This window comes from Bidens hawaiensis, unplaced genomic scaffold (assembly GCF_021521415.1).
Source record: "Bidens hawaiensis isolate Kalapana, Puna unplaced genomic scaffold, B.hawaiensis_p1.1 tig00016367_1, whole genome shotgun sequence".
Taxonomy (NCBI): domain Eukaryota; kingdom Viridiplantae; phylum Streptophyta; class Magnoliopsida; order Asterales; family Asteraceae; genus Bidens; species Bidens hawaiensis.
In genome coordinates, this window is record NW_027492501.1 from 421,756 (window position 1) to 444,163 (window position 22,408).

At 34.8% G+C, this 22,408-nt stretch overlaps 1 pseudogene across 1 annotated transcript; it reads right to left on the reverse strand.

Annotated features, from left to right (window-relative positions):
* Positions 1–4,813: 4,813 nt before the first annotated feature.
* Positions 4,814–18,024, reverse strand: LOC143551374 (MLO-like protein 4; annotated as a pseudogene). The gene is made up of 15 exons (XR_013138482.1): positions 17,434–18,024; positions 17,222–17,279; positions 16,907–17,115; positions 15,589–15,705; positions 15,300–15,360; positions 14,763–14,839; positions 14,510–14,584; positions 14,008–14,085; positions 6,496–6,545; positions 6,362–6,402; positions 6,104–6,268; positions 5,998–6,033; positions 5,600–5,669; positions 5,456–5,514; positions 4,814–5,337 (listed from the first exon to the last, which is right to left on the reverse strand). The product of XR_013138482.1 is annotated as an MLO-like protein 4 (transcript).
* Between the last annotated feature and the right edge of the window lie 4,384 nt (positions 18,025–22,408).

Consider the following 22,408-nt stretch of genomic DNA (forward strand, 5'->3'; position numbering starts at 1 on the left):
GAGAGAGACTTTCCCTCCTAATTTAAACTCACTACTTATATTATTATACTTATGTTATATTTTGTTATATATTATTAAAATGCAACATATTATGACATAAGTAACATGCTTCATGTAATAAGCCTTCCATATAATTATTTAACCAACTTAAATAACATTATAATATATCTTCTCTCAAAGTATAAATTATCCATATAATTTATTTACTTCACAAGTGCAAATATCTAGAAACCCAATTTCCAAATATTCTAAGTGTTAATATTTACTTGTCAGATCATATCATAAAATAAATATCGTGGGTGTTTGTCTAGCTTGTTATTAGGTATGGCCCGACTTGGATCATAACATACTAGCCACATCAGCTCTAACATGTGTCTTGGGCATACCGAGTCCAACAGAAAGGACACCATTGCTCATCCGGTCAAAGGTATGTAACACGGAGGTATTTGTCTCATCTTTACTCCTTTCTCAACATTTGGAGTTGAATGGTTATAACTTTCCTTCAAATATTGCTACACAGATGCTGAAGTCTGAACTTATTGAGAGAGGGTATTTGGGTTCTACCCAAAAGGCTACTCTTTGTAAAAACTTATTTCCCTCTCCAATGAATTTCCCTTTTCACACAATACTTCAGTGTATGTCATGCAAATCCACTAGTTGGAATGAATTGCCATCGAATGTTCAATATTAAAGCCTATTCCATTATAACGGGTGAGAATTACTACTTTTCAAAATCAATTTTTAATGACTTGGTTTCAAATATGAAAGCAATGAATGCACCAAAAGAAAAACCATTTTTAATGCTTCTAAGATTTTTAATGGTTTACCTCATGAAGGTATTATCTCACTTTGATTTGACCCAAGGATCATCAGTTCAAAGTCAAAGTCTTAACAATGAGATGTTTCCGAGAATGAAGGATTCTAAATCATCATCCTTGGTTGATGAAGAGGAACCTGCCCAAACTGCTGATGCTCCGCAACAACAGTTACAGAAACCGAGCCCACTACTCAAGGTGATCAAGGTACTCGACCTAGTACCTTAAAACCCACACCTTCCACAAAAAAGTAAATATCCAAGAAATCCATCAAAACCAAATCCTCAAAGAAACCTAAAAAGGTAACTCATGAAGATGAGGTGCCTGTTCACTTGTGGCACCACAAAGTCCAAAAAGAAAATTGACTGTCGTTACTTCCTCACAACACGTCACACCTCCACCCAAGAAAACTCCTTAGTCTTCCTAAAAAAGGAAACTATTGTAAGTACATGGGACCTACATCAAAGGGATGATGGGCTAATCAACACTCCAACTCCAAGCCCCTCTCCTAGGGCTACTTCTCTTTCACCCATTGGATCAACACATCATAACCACTGAAAATATTGATCAAGTAATTACCAAAATATCCAACATCACTCCATGCAACACTTTCTTCACCGCATTACCTAAAAGGGAAACCACTTCCAAAATGATTGATGTTGAGATACTTAATACTAGCCAAGATCAAGAGGAGAGTATAATCCCTATCACTACAGGTGATTTGGATTTGGGATTCAGAGCAACTACTACAATGTTGAAACAATTGTTTCACAGTTGGGCAGTAGTTTAGGAACTAAGACTCCTATCCTGGAAACAACTGATGATATCTTGTTATTAATTCAAGTTGGAAGTCCCAGCACCAAGAAAATGGGGCATCTGATCAATTTCATGATGCACTTCTTGATTTTGATTCTGGAAAAAACTGCTGATGTAGGTCAAACTACTGATGATTGTACAACATATGAGACATGGAGCTCAAAAAGCTTAGCTCAAACATGACTTAACCTCAAGTCCAACAACACCATGATAATACCAAATTGTCGCCATCCGAAGTGAATTCCAATCCTGCATACAGCAATTAGTCACTCAAAAGCCACCAACCACTCCAAGATCAAGCACTAAAGCGGGTATAACCACCTCTAACCCAGAGCTTGTTGAGCTAAAATCCTTATTACCTCTCAATTCCAAATATTCCAAACCAAAGTCAACACTGATACCACCATGCTTCAAAACTCCCTCAAAACTCTTGCTAATGAGTTAAGGAAGTAAATGGCGGATCAAAGAAACCAACTAGCAGAATTCACATGTATTGCTCCTCCTGCACCATGGTTTCCAGAGAAAGCTCGGGCTGCTACTGATGCCAAAAATTGGGAGAATATTCTTGATGCTTCAAGGAAAGCTGCTGAGAAGAAACCAGATGATTCAGTAAATAAAACTGCTGAGAAAGCTGCTATGTTAAAAGATATGCTGAAGAAAGAAAGGGAAGCAAAGGAAAGAGATCTTGTTAAGCCACTATGAGAAAAACTAGATGAAACAAACACTTCAAACACAAAAAGGTTGAAATCAGTATCCAAAGGTGGAAGAAAAGCTGGAAAAACAAACAAAAGACTAGTAGTTTCACAAACCACTAATGAATCTGAAAATATGTTTAAATAGTTTTTACACCAACTGCTGATGTTGCTACAAAACAAACTATTGATGTTCCACAAGAAGCAACAGTAGTTTCAGAGACTATTGATGCATCCAATGCACCACAAGAACCAACTTCCATTCTAAAGGTAGTTGAAACCTTGAAGTCAAAGCCTAGTCAAACAAAGGGTTTTAACAGTAGTTTGAAAAGAAGAAGTTTATCTTGCGTGAAGATGATGCTTCTGCACCATCAACTCCTGCTAAAAAGTTTAAGCCTAAAAATGTTGAAGACCTAATTAGGCATCAAGAAGAGGCTGCAAGAACATTAGCAGGAGCTACTAAAAGAATGTCTGATGAAGAAGTTGTAAGGTTGTATCAACAAGACCTTCTGAAGGCAAGAGATCTTGAACATCAGGCTTATTAAAGAAGCTTTATTGTCTCTAAAAGACCAATAGTTGACAAGCAACTATTTATGGAAGCCAAGAAATGTGCTCTTATTTGGCTAAAAGAACATGCCAAGTACCAATTCACCACACAAAAATTCAGATGGTGGACCTATGAAGAGCTGCAAGTTGAATCTGGAATAATTGAAAGGTTATTAAACAAGACCCATATTAGGCTCATCCTGAGCCTAATTGCCTAGCCTAATTGGGATACTGTCAATTTAAGGATTTCTCAAGAGAAGCAAAGGGAAATCTTAAAAATGAAAATAGAATTAGATAAACTAATTTTCATTCAAGAAAAGATACTACCAGATGGGGAATAGATAGGCTAAAGAATGCTTATAGAGATCTTGTTCATGAAAGAAAGAAGAATCCAAGCAAGTTTCTTAAACCAAAAGCCTTATCTGAAATTAAGCTTCCCAAAAGGCAAAGAACTACCAAACTACTGCTCTGACCCCTAACTCTACACATAGGGAATCAAAGCAAGAAACTTGGGTTTGTATGCTAAGAGAAGGCAGTTGATTGAAGAAGAGGAACTACAAGCCGTCAAAGGCATACACAGAGATGCTAAGATGGGATTTACATATGATATAAATTTGTTGCCTTCTTCAACTTCTTAACCAACATTGGTTGTTGTTGTTGCTGAACAAAGTCAGTTAATCACTAAAGTCATTAAAAGGAGCAAAATAAGAAATTGTTCTTATGTGATTTTGGAATTTGAGTCTAGCACTCAACATAGGGTGGAACTTCATGATGTGCCAATATTGGATGAACAACTTTTAAGAAGTCTAATAGACCTTTCATTGGAGATGGAAGAAGATGATACTTTGGGCATTGATGAAATTCATCAAAGACTAAGCCCAAAGAAGACATTCAAGATAAGAAAATGGAGCTAAAGGAATAAATGGTTTTGGCAACATCAGTTCAGAAGGAGATTGTTGAACCTTGTGAAGAACTGATGACCAAATATCAAACAACCAATGGCTCAAATCAGTTGTTCTCCATTATGAAGTTTTGGCAACTACTGCTCCAAACAACTGACCTCGTAAACTGCTAACATAAAATAATTGAAGACAGCTGCTGTTCTACAAACTATTGAAGATCCACACAACTGATGGTTAAAACATTCGTTGTTTAACAAAGATTGGTAGTTAGCATAGGATTCTCTATACGCAGTTGTTTGTAATAAGTTTATCAGTAGTTTGTAACCGTTTTTGTTAGCTATCATTATCACCTTTAGCTCATTAGTAATTTTACACTTGTATAAAATGAAGAAGAGAGACTTCTCTTTATTAACAGTTTTCACTTCACAATACTCACCTAAATCTTGTACTTTCGTACTAGAAAAGTCAGTGTGAATGATGAGCTAAGGTTGAGGGGTAGCAATAGATTGTAATCATTCGATTATAGTTAATGCATAACTGTTTTTCCATATGTAACCAATTATTTAGCTCTAATGAATTCCGCTTCTTAAGTTGTTCATTTCATAGACTAATTGAATTATAGTTCAAATATGATTTTAATTAAAGTGATACTAATCCAGTCAAAGGATTAGATTAGTTGTTTACTATTCCATTGATTGCGATCCTAACAACTATGTTTACTAGTATGCAGCTAGTGTTGGTGAGAAAAGTTATAGCTAAGTTAGTTAATCATTTTTAAGTGTTTTAAATAGGTGAGTTATGTTAAGTTTTGGATAGAAATGAATTAATCAGAAAGCAATTGCAAGTATCATCTATATTCTCTTAAATAATGCTTGGGAGATTAGCCTCCTCTAATTGGCTTTTATCATTATTCATATGTTTTTAAAGTTTATAAATAGTTTCACAAGATTACATCTAAAGAAAATTAAGTGACCTTAAATGAACAAACAACAAAAAGGTGACAATCTTGAATACTATTGTGTGAATTACTCTATGTTTTAAACAATCAAGAGCTAAGAAACCAAACCAAAATTAGTTGGTTACGGGCCTATTGTTTTTGAGTTTTGTAAACCTTATGAATTTTCTCATCTAATTCATGTATTTGAAATCAACATTCAAGTTGATTCAAAATAAGAATCCGTGCAAACAGTAATGCAACAGCTTGGTACTACGTACTTGAAATCTATAATCCCCGGTTACAGGTTCAAGTCGTTGTGATTCAGCTGAACTATATATCTCATCACAATCTTCATTTTCATGCATAACTGGATTAAAATAGATGTTGTCATCACCCGTTGAAACTTCAAGAGCTTTACTTTGGCTTTTGTCCAAGAACGCATGAAGAGGTGAGATCGCCTCATCATGATCATCATCCACCATGGAGTCCAAAGACATGGTTGATGATGTTGTCGGAAGGAGGGTGAAAGCGGAATCATGTTTGTGTTTAGCCTTTACCCTCCTCTGCCATGTATGCATTGATTCTCTTACGTTTTCAGACACCATGGTTTTCTTAAATCGAGAGCCCATCTGCAAAACTTAATAGAAAGTCTAAGAAAACATGCATGGATAAACACATATAAAGAACGATATTTTTAAATACAAACAAACGAACAAACTATAAAATAGGACGGTGGTTTAGTCATGCCTGAGTAACAATGACATAGAGAGGAAATGTGATGAAACTACACCAAATTTGTGAGATAACCCTGCAAAACCACGAGAATGAAGCGTGAAACATTATTTTATAGGAACTTTATTAACCAAAATCGAACTTTTTCTGTCGTAAATTTACCCAATGTCAAGCGAATTACTAGAAAGCTATGGTTTTTGGTAAAACAAGACGTTTCATTCACCTCCCACTACAAATAAGAGAGATCAAGATTTAATGTTTGTTATTTAAAACTCAAACCCAATATCACATGTGAAATAATTGAAAGAAGAAAACAAAATACAATACTGATGTTGAATGCTTTCGTGTTAATTTTATTAATCACGTATCTAAGAGATAATACACAACAAGATATTATTCATAAAACAAGAAAAAAAATATAACATTTATATATTGAACCCTAATCTTAATCTGTTATATATATCTAGAGATTTATTGTTGATATCCTTCTTAAGATAAACATGAGATGTTTAGCTTAAACATAAAATGGAATGGGAAAATTTAGAAAATGGTCTTACCAGGGACCAAAGACAGGTAGCCATTTCAAAAGCATTCTGCAAACAGTGTTAGTTAGTGATTCAAATTTGAGCAAGAAGTATATATGGAACTTCAGATTTGTATTACCTGGAATGATATAAACTGTATGAATCGTAGCAGAATCCTAGGCCTTCCAAACCAGAAAAGCTCATCCCTCAACTTAATTTGACTAGGATTTTGACTCGTGTTTTTGGTTTCAACAGCAAGTTTTATTACTATCCGATGCAGTTTAGTACCCACAAGGACAATGAACTTTTTTCATAGTTTAAAACGAAGAGAAAACATTAGTATCTTTAATGGTTGTGTGTAAAATGAGAAAGGTTTAACAATGGAGTATTTACATACAATTGCTGGAAGGAATGACAACCAGAAGTAGATATTTGTACCTGCGTAATAGCAACACGGATTCACCTATTGAACGAACATGGTGTAAATTATGCACGAAGAAAGTGTCGTGTCTTGAAAAACAGAAATATTACCATGAAAGCCAAGAAGAATGCATGAAATGGCGAAAATCCATAGAGGGATGCTGCAAGCAAAGAACATATATTGTTGTGTTTTGTAAAGTAAATAGAACTATTATAATGAACTACAATGGAAGGAAGCTTAATATGTTGCCCAAATTGATGATCTTAACAATTGATTAATAAGAATTGAGTAGAAATAGAATTAAAATCAACAAGAACTTTATTGAATAATCTGATATTGTAACATTGTATTCGTTCTTGACACTTGATCGAACTATATAAACATAACAAACTAATGTATTTGAAACATCGCACCGGTTCATATAACTCTTAACCAATCGACACATCAACTTGGTGGTTGCGTACCAGACTGATTTATGAAACGCTAAACCCGATACTTAGACACTTTAAATACAACATAAACATAGTTTAACTATTTACATAATAACCCTTATACTTTGACGATGAGTGACTTAACACTTCATGATACATACAACATATGGAAGTCATTTATTCCATGGGTTATATACTAATAAAACAATATATATAATTAATATATTTTGCCAACATATATAATATTAAAGGGTATTCTCTTATTAAAAAGAATATTATTCTTATTTTGGTGTTTATCATTTTCCGTTTTGGTTTTCTTGACTCTAGGGGTTTACCATTTTTGTCTCATAGTCTTTTTTTTACATATATTTTCCTATTGTATCCAGAATGATTTGAACAATGATATACTCTTTATATCCATCAATCTTTAGATCGCATCAGAATGATTTACTGCACACTATGAGCAATTGCAGCACCATCATCGATCATTCCTCGCCTTACTATATTCATCCGTCAGACTATCTGAAACAACTACATGTCAACAATCTACTCACCGACAACAACTACACCGACCTGTCACAAGAGTTGACGAACTTTTTATTTGCCAAAATCAAAATAGGATTCACAGACGGAACCCACCAGAAACCAGAAAAATCGTCTCCCGATTATATGACGTGGATGCGATGTGATGCATTGGTAAAATGATGGCTAACCACGGCCATGGAGAAGACAATATGTAACAACGTAAAATATCCTAACACATCGGTGGAGATCAGGTCGGATCTTCTTGAAGGTTTCGAAAGGAGAGTGGTCCAAGAGCCTATGAATTGAAGCAGCAGATTGCCGCCGCTCGACAAGATGGTGCTTTGGTGTCCGCATACTTCACCAAGCTTCGATCTTTATGGATGAAGCTCAATCAGTCCAGCCCATTCCACAATACTCTTGCAGTGGATGTTCATGCAATATTGAAAAAAAAAACTTACAGATCACCAAGATAAAGGAAGGCTTTATGAATTTCTTACGGGGTTAAACTCATAGCTCACAATTATTAAAACCAAAGTTCTGGCAACAAAACCAACACCTTCGTTGACAACGACGGGAAGCAAAGATTGATATTAGCTGAAAAGAGAATCTGCCTGCATCAGCTGCGTACAAGGATTTTCTAAATTGTAAGGCTAGAGGGAGATTGTAAGGCCCATTTCTAAATTAGTCTTTCATACTTGTAATGTGTATTTTGTTTATGTAATGTTAAACCTTTATTTATGTATATTTGGGCCAAGGCCATTTGTACTTAAGCCCATTGGGCCGTTTCTAATGAAATAGATGTGCATGAGAACACACACTATATAAAGTGTATGTAACTCATACACATAACAACCTTTTGCAAAACCTTATCCTTAACTCTCTTCTCTTCTCTTATTCACGGCAATAAACACACACAAACAAGATATGAGATCTCGGTCCTAACTAGTTATTTCCGCTAACTAGTGTAGAGGTTGATCCAAGATAACTAGTAATAGTTGTTGTTTTGTTAGATCCGGTCAAGGGACCTACAATTGGTATCAAAGCTTTCGGGCTCTACTAGTTGTAGATCTTAGGTCGCAACCTTGGATTTTGGTCTTATTTGTGTTAAAGACGGATTTTCAAGAGGTTATGTGGGTTACGGGTTCATAAAAAGTGAAGAAAGGTGTTCAAGAGGTTCATAATGTTCAAGTGTTCAAGCTGCTCGGGTTCAAGTTTGTATGTTAAATGTTCAAGAATTTGATGTTAAAAGGGTTGAAAATCTTCAAGTTTGGTGTTAAAAGGTGTCTGAATTTTATGCTAAGTGAGGGATTTTACTTGAAATGACATGCCCTCGTGCACCCCAATAAAACAGGGTGGTTGAAAGAAAGCATAGACACTTGCTTGAAACATCTAGGGCTTTATGCTTTGAGGCAAACCTGCCAAAACAATTTTGGGGATAATGCATCTTGCCTATATAATAAATTGACTACGCTCAAAAGTGATTAAAAAACAAAGCCTTGTATGAATAAATTTTCAAACAGAAGCCAAATATGACCACATGTGAGTATTTGGTTGTCTTGTCTATTTCAAAAACACCAATACAAATGGAGATAAATTTCAAGAATGTGGAAAGCCTAGGGTATTTTTGGGTTATCCCCAAGGCATCAAATGGTATAAAATATTTGATGTTTAAAGTGGTAAGTTGATGGTTAATCATTATGTTGTCATTTGTGAAAACAATTTTCCCTTTAAAAATATTGAAGTTGACAAAAAAAAATAATAATAACTGCCCAACCCGAATTTATAATTGATCAAGACCAAGAGGAGTATCCCTTGTCTGATTTAAGTTGGCCCATTAAAAGCCTTAGTAATACCAATATTTTAGTTTAGGAAGAAGCAGCCCAGACGGAAGATCTTTACTCATATATTGAAGGAAATGTTTTAGAAGACAAACATGCTCCATCAAACATCATTAACAGTGGCCTTGAGACCCAAAATAATGAAAACCTTGACACCATTAATATTGGGCTTGAGACTCAAAGCAACAAAAACCTTGAACCTCTTCAAGAAGATGAGTCTAGAAGCACCAGAACACGCACTCTGTCAAGAAAATTCAACGATTTTATAGTCAATCTTCCCCATCGATCGATAACTCGCAACCCGCCACCGATCAAAGAACCTCAACGGTACACCCTATTGCAAATTTTATTTCATATAATAAATCTGACACTCACAAAGCTTTTTTGGTGGCCATCAGTTCTGGTGAGCCAAGATTTTATAAGCAAGCGGTGCCGGATGAAAAACAGAGAGGCAATGAAGAAAGAAATCAAAGCTCTCGAGAAGAATGGAACATGGACCTTAGAAAAGTTTCTTGAAGGAAAACGAGCCACTGAATCAAAATGGGTTTACAAAATTATTTATAAACCCAATGGTGAAGTGGAAGATACAAGGCGCGCCTAGTTGCAAAAGGGTTAACCCAAATGGAGGGGATAGATTTCATGACAACTTCGCCCCGTGAAAAAATTAGTCACTGTTAGAACTCTTCTAGCGGTTTTCGTCTAAAGAGATTGGATTGTTCATCAACATGATGTGAACAATGCCTTCTTGCACGATGACTGGGAATAAGAATTTTATATGAAGATTCCTCAAGGTTTTTCCTAATAAAATGAAACAAGAGTTTGGCGTCTTCGAAAGTCTCTTGACGATTTGAGACAAGCATCTCGCAATTGGTACCCAAGTCTACCACTTTCATCCTTAGTCTTAATTTTAGACAATCCAAAGCAGACCATTCTTTCTTTACATATCGCGAAAGAAATACCTTTGTGGACATTCTTATCTATGTAGATGACGTTATTATAGTTGGTCATGATCAAGTGAAGATTCAACAAACCATGAAACTACTCGATCAACTGTTTAGTATTAAAGACCTTGGTTCTCTAAAATACTTTCTTGGAATTGAGGTGACTAAAACCTCATATGGCTTGGACTTAAGTCAAAGAAAGTATACCTTAGACATAGATAGTGGCATGATAGGTTTTCGGCCAAGTGCATTTCCCATTGAACAAAACCTGAAGCTAGATAAGGGTGAATTTGAAGCTCGAGTTGATGCTAACCAATATCGTCGGTTAGTTTTATACTTACAAGCAATCAGGCCTAATATTACATACACGGTCAATATTCTAAGCCAAATTGTAGCCGACCCTGGCCAAAACCACATGGATGTTGTCACACGTGTCCTTAGATATTTGAAGGCTACTCTAGGCCAAGGTATTCTACCACCCCGAGCTAGTGATCCCGTTTTGACCGCCTAGTGTGACTATGACAAGTTAGGATGTCGGTTTACTCATCGCTCGTGAACTGGGTATATCCTCTTCTTGGGAGGAGCACCGATTTCCTTGAAAACAAACAAACAACCAGTTGTGTATCGCTCTTCGGCAGAAGTAGAATATCGAGCTATGGGATCCATTGTAAGCGAAATCATATGGGTCCGGTGGCTCGTCAAATACTTGTGTGTGTATCTTACAGCCCCAACTCCCTTGTTTTGTGATAATCAAGCGGCTCGTCATATTGCCAATAATCTGGTGTTTCATGAACGAACCAAACACATTGAGATGGATTGCTTTTTCATTTCTGAGAGAGTTGAATCCAAGGATGTCATTCGCATGTGCATTGATAGTATAATGCATATTGCAAATCTAACTAAAGGACTTGGCATTCAGCAACTTCGGTTTCTACAAGACAAGTTGGGCATTCACGATCTCCATGCTCCAACTTGTAGGGGAGTAAAGGATATTCTTTTATTAAAAAGAATATTATTCTTATTTTTTGTGTTTATCATTTTCCGTTTTAGTTTCCTTGACTCTAGGAGTTTACCATTTTTGTCACATAGTCTTTTTAATATATTTCCTATTGTATCCAGAATGATTTGAACAATAATATAATCTTGCTCTCCATCAATCTTTAGAAATATAACATTCAATCCGAGAAAAATTTTAATCTAATTTGTTTTTGTAAGAAAAAACTATAAAGACAGTGAATATTTAGAACAACCTAAAAAGCTACAAAGCCTTTTTTTCTATGTTCATAATCATCATCTTCAAGATTCAAGAATAAATTCAGCAAATTGGAACACTATTGAAAAGTGGGACATTTCCTACACAAAAATAGGCCATTTAAAAGATGTGGTAAGTAATTCTATTCAAACACTACGACATTGAATTCATGCAAACCCTAACAAAGATTTTAAGAGTTTGCTGATGTGGCATTAAATCTTGGTTTGAGTTTGCTAGTCAAACGAGCGAATTCCATACCAACTTCGTTTCCATATATAGTTACTATTGGTTTGAGTTTGTTGGTCAAAGGAGTGTGTAGCATCTTACTTTTGATAATAATAAATGAAATGAATTTCGTTTACTTAAGGGTGTGTTAATACTTAGTTAAGTTAAATAAAATAATATAGTGGGGCCTTGGTCAATTAAAAAGATGGAATAAGGGATGGTGATGGCATTAGGTCCATGGACTTAAGGGTATATAAACCCCTTAAACCTCCCTAAAACCCTCATTCCCACCAACCTTGCCTCCCAACACACTCAAAACACACACACACACCTCTATCCTTTACGAATCATATTTTAATCTGAAACAAGAAGGATTTGTGCTAGATCTTCCTCATACAAACAAGAAAAAATGTCCTTAGTCACGTGTTGAAGTTAAACCGTAGCTAGAAGTGAGCTAAAAAGATACGTTTTAGATTAAAGGTACGTTTTTAAGGTCGGGTTGCCTTAAGATTGGATACTATGGCAAATCAGGTATTTTTATACAAGAAAAATATAAACTTGGACGAAAACAAGGTGTTTTAGAATGAAACGGGACAAACGGGTAACGTTTGGACCGGAAGAAAACGATGTCATTATAATCCAAGCCTTGTTTGTATGAAAGACGGGCAAAACAAGTCAAAACAAAAGGCTGGAAAATGATAAGAATGGAAACTATGTATGAATCGGGTCCTTAAGAAAACTGATTCAATAAGGTAATAGAATTGAGTTATAAGTAATTGAATCGAGTTGATGAGTGATCGAATCGAATGGGCAAAAAAGTATTCGAATTGATAGAAAAGTGATCAAATCGAATGTGCAAAAAAAAGTAAACGAATTGACATAAAAGTAAACGAATCGAATGGCAAAGTAATCGAACCGAATGGTCATTCGATTAGAATTTCCATTCGATTAGAATTTTCATTCGATTAGAATTTCTATTCGATTAGAATTTCCGTTCGATTATAATTTTCATTCGATTAAAATTTCCAGTCGATTAGAATTTCCATTCGATTAGAATTTTCATTCATTTAGAATTTCTATTCGATTAGATTAGTTCGAACTTCAAATTTTATGATGAATTTTTAGTAAAGGACTGTTAATAAAAATAAAATTTTTGACCCAGCCAAATGTTATAATATATGTGAGGTTATAGGGCGAAAGGCTCTTTAAGGGTGGCAGACCCTAATAAAATCCGGAAGGTATAGAGCGAAAAGCTCTTTAAAATGTATATGTATGTATGTATGTATGTAAAGTAAGATAGAATATGAAAGTACGAAAGAACGAAAGTGTGAAAGTAAGAATGAAGGTATGCAGTTATGTATGTACGAAAGAAAGTTAAGTAGGTTAAGTATGTAGTATATGAATGTATTGTATGTTGCCTGGTTAACTAGAACTCACTCAGCGTAGCTGACTTTTAGTATGCACGCAGGTAAATAGGTTAAGAAAGCTAGCATGAGGATGTCACATGGCATGGATTGAATGGTTGGCATCTAAAGATGGAAGACATGATGTTTTAGTTTATGTTTTATGTTGAGACCTTGGTTTTAAAAAGCGAGAGGCGAGGAAAAACAACGAGGCTTAAAACGGAAGCGTGAAGCACCAGGCGGAAAAGCGAGAGCTTTTTTTACACGAGGCGAGCATACTTATATAATTTTTATATATGCATATATAATGGGTTTTTAGCATCTCGACCCATAATGTAGCTATATTTAAGCATTATATATGATTTAATATATAAACTACCTACATATACAACCTAAAAAACATATTAAACAACATTTAGAAGCTTAAAAACACTTGTGTTCGAAAGGCGAGCGCCTCAGCTTTGCTTTAGGTTGCTTTTTGCCTAAAAATCTCACCTCATGCTCGCCTTTTGAACATTGCTCGCTTGACTAGCCTAAAGCGAAGAGGCCCTCGCCTTAGGTCGCCTCTCGCCTCGGCTCGCCTCAGGCTTGCTTTTTTAAACCAAGGTTGAGACAATTTGTGATGTTTTAAGACAAGTATTTTATGGTTTGTAAGAATTAGTTGACTTTTGACATTTATTATTCCGTGAAAAGTTTTAATTAACTCTTATATTTAGAACTGTGTTTATGAGTAAATCCAGCTCCGAAGGACCAGGGCCTTACAGAGTGAACTCTACATTTTGTCCTTATCCAAATCGGCTTGTCACACCAACAAACTCGAAAAAACTTTTCACATTTCTTTTGAGTTCATTCATAGAGTGTATCCAATTGCTTATTTGTACAATAACTCAAAAAGTACCTAAAATTACTTCAGACATCTCTAAACCACCTAAAAGTCCAAATTTATCATTAAAGAGAGGGGCCTTCGAAAGGATCTATAAGTGAAGGGAAACATTGGTAGTTTATACCTTATTCCAACTATATCTCGAAACTATGCTTCGAAGCATATAGTTATGAAAGTCATATGATAATGGTAGGTTATGAGTCTGAAAAAATGAGTTCATGAAAAATATACTTATTCAATTACCACTTGAATCATGTTACTTGTAAGTAGAGGTGCACAAAAAAACCAGCTTCTGAATTGAACCAGCAACCCGAGTCGGTTTGAAACCAATTGAAGTCGTAGATTCGGCACTGATATGTAATCCTCTCCATTAAAACAGTTTCAGAATCAGTGAAACCAAACTGGTTAAAAACCGGCGGTTTAAGTTTACCATCCAAACCAATCAAGAAACCGATCACAACAAGGTCAAGAAATTGGTTCCAAACCGAACGAGCTTGTATACTTAACTAGGTTTTGACAGTTTTTTACCAACTCGAGCTAGTTTTTACTTTGGAACCGGTTTATACACCTCTAATTGTAAATTAAGAAAACGAAAGAAACTGCAATAGTATAGTATAGTATCGTACCGTTATAAACCCCAATCTCAAAGCTTTGTAATCTGCTCTGTTTATAGAACTCCAAATCTGTCTGCTGAAACAAAGCTGAATGGAGGAATCATTCCAATTTTTCTTAGAAAAACTTTCCATTTATAAAAAGCCATGAAAAACTTACAAGAAAGAAACACAGTTTTAAGGAGACTTGAGCATTGGATATGCCATTAATAAAACTATGAACCTTGAAATACTAATATAAACTTTTATCTTATTAGTTATATATTACCAGCCAAACAAGGATATTGTGTTGGGTCCACGGATGAGCAGCGTTGCGATAAATAAAAGTCGACAATCGTGTCATTCCTATCACAAGGGGTGATGAAAAGATGTAAAAATAATCATTAAATATCAAAATTTAAATGGTAGCAAGAGCCTTCACAATTGTATCAAAAGGAATCACTACTATAGTCATCTTGACTTATGAGTTTGACAAAATAGCCTTAGACTTTACTTTTACACAAATACCTTTTGACCTTATGTTTTTGAAATTGTATCAACCTACCAAAGGCTTCTATGTGACACCCTAATTTGACTTGAGCCTGTAACTTGGTACTTCTTGGAGCAACAACATGGATGTGTGCATGGATCTGCTACGCCAATTTCATAAAGGTGGTCAAGAATCTAGCACAAGAGAATTAATCTATTGCTTGCAAGTATTTCTTAATTCAAAACTTAAAAAAATTCGAGACTATTTATCGACTCAGGTCAAGACGACCGTTTTAGTGATTTTCCTATTGAATAACCTAAAAGGAAAATTAGTCACCTTGTGGTTTATGATGGGCCAGGGACTTGGCTTGGTTTTCCCATATTTTCCAGCTGTAGATCTGATTAGAGTGAATAAGAATATTCTTTTAGGCCAAAGAAAATTTAAGAAACTAAAAGAATAAACATATCGTAAAATAATGATTTTTTTAGATGAAAGCTGAAGGTATAGATTAAGATTAAACATTTGGAATAGTTTGTTTTTCAAAAGATGAGTATATTGAATACTAAAGGTTTGAAAATAACTTTTATTTTGTATAAAAAAAGACGATGAAAAGGATAACAGAAACCTTGATCATGGCGAGGGCGATCGCAAAGAAGCTGTAAGACACATGTGTAACACCCAAAACAAGCAAGAAGCGATGAAGCTGCTCTAGACTTTCTTTTGAAACAAAAGATGAACTTCCCTGGAAATTGGTGGTGCATATGGTCAGTAATAGTCGTTTACTAGAGCTCAAGAAATAGGCACAAATGTATACAAAAACTAAATTCGATAAAGAGAACACGTTTGTATTATTGACTAGGGCCGTGTTTTATCTAACATCTAATTATAAAGAAAATAAATGTTTGCACCGAACCCAACCCAAGAGAGTTTTGACCCGGACTAAAGGTCACGATGAATAAAGTTTACAACTTTGGTATGCCATCAAAGACACTCACAAATTATCCATGTAACATTTAAAAAAGAGTGGACAGTACAAAACACATTCAGACACATGAGGCATATTCCACATCATTATGCTTTGTCCGCATAATATCACCAACACACTATGTGTGTGGATAAAAGGAGAAATAAACGGTTAATCATGCTTGATTGGGAAATTTTCAATCATGGCGACAAGAAACAAATCCATGAGTACCTAGTGTATGTAGAGAAAACAAATAAAATTGGGTGATATGATCAAGCTAGGTCGGATATGATGTTACAAATCCACATACTTATCATCCTCATACTGGGTAATTTAAGAATATGCGGGTTCTTATAAGGTTTATAACAAACTCCAAAGTGTACTTGATGGATACAATCTAAATTAACTACTCCCTCCGTCTCTTTGAAAGTGTCCACATTTATTTTTTAGTTTGTCCCATTACAAATGTTCACTTTCAAAATTTATTAACTAATTTTCAAGTTTACCCTTACACAAATGCAATGATTCAAACTTTGTAAATTTTGTCTTTTTTCATTCAAACTTTATTAAATTTTGTGTTTTTCAAACCATGACACTTGTAAATGGATGGAGGAAGTATATATCTTATGGGTGGCAAGCACCATCTTGTGTCCATAACCCTTAAGGACAAGAAAACAAGATTGCCTAGAATAGAAAGATACCTCACAATTGATAGTTTGATACATATGTTTTGACCTTTACCTACAACATGATGCCAAAGATTCAAGAAAACAACTCTTGCATCACAAAATTTACCATCTTTGGTTCAAAGACTAAGACTGTAGTACTAATGAAATGTCTAAACAACCCTTTCTTGTGGACCAACTTATAATAAAGGCAAGTGGGTGAAAGGGAAATGTTGCAACTAGTATTTGACTGAAGTTAATGCATACTTAACAAAACTTAAAACATTTGAGTAATAAAGAGAAGAACCTTCCACCTTGGGGCATATTTCACTGTGTTTATGGCTCAAAAGCTGTCTGGAAACCACATGATTTGAATAATTACTGAAAGATGACTGATGCTTAAGTGGCTCAACTGAACATGGATAAAACTGGCTGCTAATCGCAGACGATTTAACACAAATCTTCGCAGCATAAACGATCCAATGACCCATTAGCAATGAGTGCACAGCAAATAGCATTAGTTCTGTTCATAAACAACACAAACCGAATAGAATCTCAAGAAACTTTCACAAGTTAATTAATAAAGTAAAGAAACAAGAAGTGTTTTCAGTTATGCCTAAGCTCATTACCTTCTTTGATCTTGTCTAGAGCAGCACTAAGAGCTTTCCTCTTTGTTCTATACAACCACTATATGCCAGACCAAATCCAATCAGAATTAACAAATTTTAAATTTGAACTCACCCAATACACACTTGAAAAGGAAAAACATGACAACGCAAATTAATTTGAAACTTTTCAACAAAAAAGTTAAAAAAGATTCAAAAGTTTGCTATGATTTTACCTTCTCAGCGTGTCCAAGAGCTGCATTAATGAAGAATCCAAGAAGAACCATGACTGATACAACACTAGCAACAGCCCATGTTGGTGTTTCCACCAATGATTTTCCTTCTGTCTCCATTTTCATTAAAATTTGACAAAATCAATGAACCAAGCTTGTGAAAATTAATCAAGATTTTGATGATGGATTTTGCTATCTGATAAGATCACAGGCGCAACATCAAGATGAGATTAAACTTTAATCTTACTGGTTATCTTTTGGCAACATCAAGATGAGATTAGACTTCAATCTTAGTGGTTATCTTTTAGTAGTTCAGTGTGATGTATATATTTGGGTAGTTCAATGTACTATTAAAATCAATGGGGTCATTGATGTCCACCAATTAAATTGTTTCAGAGCGTTGGGAGACATAGTTGCATGGAGGGCTCTATATATAGTTGCAAATTTGGATGGTTTTTCTTGTCAATAATTTATGTTTAATAATTTAGAGCAGATGTGGACCATGTAAAGAATTGGCCTTTTTTTTTTTTTTTGAAATATGGAGAGAGTTTGAAGTTTGTTGAAAATCTTTACTAAGAATTTAGGTATATTGGTTGGTGGGTTGAAATATGCAACCATAACAAATTATATATTATTATTAGTGTCAAAAAGTGCAACACTAATTCTTAAATTCAGATCGACACGAAAATATAGACTCACCGGAGTAAATGAGTAATATGAATAATTTTCTTTTAAAAATATTTAAAAATTTTGAAGATCGATTGAAAATTGCAGATATATCTTAGAAAAATGGGTTATTGAAAAAAAATTAATGTAAAAGTTGTCTTAATATACATAATTGGTTAACGGGTCAACACGAATCTAAGTTGTCTTGTAAAACGGGAGAACCCGGCCCCGTTTTTAAATGTTTTGTGCTAGTTAATCCAAAACATTTTTTTTTTAGAATTGGTTTCTTTTTCTTGAAATAAGGAGAGTTATTTTTAAATCAAGGTGTAAACAAGTTAGTCAAACTGTTTGTGAGGTACTTGAGATTAGTAAACTAGAGCTCAAACCCCAAGATTAAATAAACAAACTCATGCCCATGCTTACGTTTATTTATTAAGCCAGCTAGAGCCTGAGCTTCACTAACTTATTTTGAAGTTGGTTGGAAATATTTATTTCAACATGACTAGAAATAGATTTTGTCTTTTCATTTTTAATTTTTTCTTAAGATAAAAAACATAAACTAGTTGTCAACATCATGTTAATAGGGGTGTTATCTCAGTGTTAAATCGAATTTTTGGCATTTTTGATTCTAGGAAGCTAATCAATTTCAGTTTTTGATTTTTATGTATGAATTCAAATCGATTACGTGTCGGTTTTCGGTTTTGCGTTTGAACCAATGTTTTGAAACCCGGCCCGGACCGGCCGGTCGGACCGGTCCGACCGGGACCCGCTTAGCATACCGGTCTGGTTGCCTTAGTCAGCCTGTTTTCTAAAAACCCGGCCGGTTTTGACGGGTGGCGGTCGACCCGGACCCGGTGACCCACCGGTTGAGCCGGTAAAACCACTATTTTCGTCTGTTTGCGCTCTCAACCTTCGTATGTTTATCTTCTTAGCTTTCCTCCCCATCCACTAATCTTCGAGCTTGATACAGTAGTATCTAATCGAAGGTGTTATGTAGTCAAATATCATGAAAGAAGGGGTGGAAATTAAGAGTTAATGGAGAAGATGACCTTTGAGCTGCTACACCCCTCTTCCATTGTTCCTTTTTGTAAAGTAACCAAATGACCAAACCCTAATACATAATAGAACCTGGGACTTGAAGGTAATAAGTTTAGGCCGATTTTCATTTTATTCTTTGTTGGGCCTTGAAGTGGGCTATTTATAACATAAGGTGTTATTAGTTTAGAATGGAATTTCAAAATCTGTTAAAGTTTTGATAGATATTAAGTTTGTAAACATTGTATTAAAAATATACATATAAAAAATATTTATGACGTCATCCGGGTTAATGTCCGGTCCGCCCTCCCAGGTCGGTCCGACCTTTGACCCAGTAAGGGGTCCGGGCCGACGTCTGGGCCGGGTCTGAAAACATTGGTTTGAACTTTAAATGTTTGGGGCGGAAAATAGCAGTCTAAGATAATAAATTTGTGTTTGAGACTTTTGCCTAATATTCTTGTTGTTGACTTGTTAGAGAACTTAGGTTTAAAACTTTCTTACTACTTATGTGTCACACCCTCAAATTTCGACTAACGGAGTTTAACCGCGAGACGTGTGACATACCAGGATATAGCTCATTTGTTATACCAAACATCCAATTCAAATATTCAAAATATTATTTAGGTCTCATTCAAACATGAGAAAAAAAAAACCAAACCATACAAATTAAAGTTTTGCGGAAGCGTTTAAAATAATAAACCACGTGCTAAAAAATGCACAACCCATCAAATGTAAACAATGTGAAATAAAAGTTCATGCGACAACTGTGATTCCTGACATATGCAATGCAACCCGCTCCTTAGCACATCTAGCAACCTGGACAAGTATAAATACTCAAGGGTCAACACGAGGTTGGTGAGTTCAAAAGTTGTAGTAAAAATAGTATACGTGTAAGTAGATTTAGCACTTTTCAATTACCAGGGTAGCTTATCCATTTACAAGCTACTAGATATTTGAACCGAAGCTGACTGTATGTATGCCTTCTTACCAGGTCTATCACCAACACTGGCGTATAAAAGTTAGGTAAATATAACCCCCATTTTACGACATCACAGTCGTGCTAGCGCGACTAGCCCGTGTGGGGTTTGTCAAACCCTGTAGTACTACGCAATATAACCCCGCGATCCCATCCTATCGGTTCAAGGTAAAGTATGGACTTTAAGTGATATAAGGGCATCTAGTATAAACTTGTGATATATAAGAAACTACGTAAATCCAAAACAAGTCGCTGTGTTTTCCTCCAGAAAACCAATATGTAAGTATATCCATGTTTTCTCCCCGGAAACAAGTATAGGAAAAGGTTGTGTTTTCAATCCAGAAAACAAGTAAGAAAAATGTTTTGTGTTTTCAATCCAGAAAACAAATATACGAAAATAGTTGTGTTTTCAATCCAGAAAACAATGAGAAATGTTTTGTGTTTTCAATCCATAAACAAGTATACGAAAATAGTTTTGTGTTTTCAATCCAGAAAACAAGGAAAATGCATGAACTCACCTGGTGTCGCGTGTAATAGACTTTTCTCAAAACCAAAAGGGTGAACTTGACTCGCTAATCGTTACCTAGTACAAGTGTTTAAGTCATGAGAATGTGTTCAACAACACATGACTCTAAAACCCAAGTACGGACTCACACACAAACACAAACTTGACACAAATACTCGTTGGTGACAATAAGTAATGACAAATGTGCAAAATGTCCTAACATGTAATCCACATATCATATCATGGCAAAGCAACCAAATATTCATCATACAACTCAACTTATGATCATTCGGTTCATGAGACAGATTATGGCATGTAAAAACTGATTGTATTCACTAAGTAAAACTTAAGGTTAAATTATACAAAATTTACCACAGTAGAATATAAGAATTAGGTTTCTCAAAAAAAATTTATTATATTTTCTCATGCATACAAAACTCACAATAATTCAATCATTGCATATAGGTACCAAAAGTTCAACAGATTGCACAACAAAAATTTGTTTCATGGTTCTCTCAACTCATTTATCCAAATTATTCAAGGCCAATTGGATTGTCTTTTAGACTCATAATTCTAAGTTCCATAAGTAGAACCAACTCATTTGGCTTTGTTAATCTCAAGTAATGATGTCGGGAACACAGACCAGAATTTGAATCCCCACATCAGCTTTGACACATGTTTTTGTAAAATTATAAAAACTATTTAAAACTTGTTCAAAATTACAAAATTTAATTTTATGGAAACTAGACTCAGAATACTATATCCTAGAATCAAGATTCGATCAATAATCATCGTTTAACATCAAGTTAGGATTTTATGAAGTATTATTCACAACATGTGTATGTCATCAAAACTCAAACCCTAACACGTGTATGTCATCTCTATGGTTCTAATTCATCAATTAACATCATAATTATCATATTATAGAACGTTGTACATTTAAGGTTTATCAATAACTCATCAAAATCATAAAACGAAACGAAATTACAGATTAATCTTACCTGTTATGCATGTAGAATTGATGGATGATCAAGAAGCACCGTCAATTGCATTTAGTTGGCTTGATTAAAGATGATGAAGGTTGGGTTGGGTTTTCACAATCGTAAGAAAGGGAGAGGGAAGAGAGATCAGCTTATGGAATTAGGTTTAAGGTTATTTTATTTAATATTAATTTAATCTAATTTACAAGAATGGTCCTTGTTGAAACAATTTTTGGCTTAAACGAACTTTTTAACAACGAACCGGGTTATAACGAAACGTTATGACTAAAACGCTAGTCAAAGTTTATAAAAGTGAACTCTCGTTGTTATGTTGTGAATAATACTTCATAAAATCCTAAAACGTAGAAGTTACGCGCAATTGATTGAAATTTCACACAACAAGCTACGAACTAAGCACATAATCATTTAACGTGTATTTCACTTAGATAATATTATAAACACATACTTGATGTATTACTTTTACATAATAACTGAAAGCAGTTTAAGCAAGCATCATGTACTAAATCATGTAACACAAAAATCATCTTGCACATAATAATTATATCTGAATTATTTAAACATATCTGATTAATACTCATGTGTGTGACTCGTTTTTGAATCGTGTAAATGTTATGCATGACGTGTAAGATAACGGAGTTTGGGTTAACGATGTTAAAGTGAAAGTGCCGGTGTCACATTATGTGTCCATTTTAATAATATTAACACAAACCAGGCTATATCTGGATAATGAGTAAGCGAGCAACAAGTTGCGCCGCTATCCCCTTTTGAATTGCAAAGTCTATCCTACTAAATATC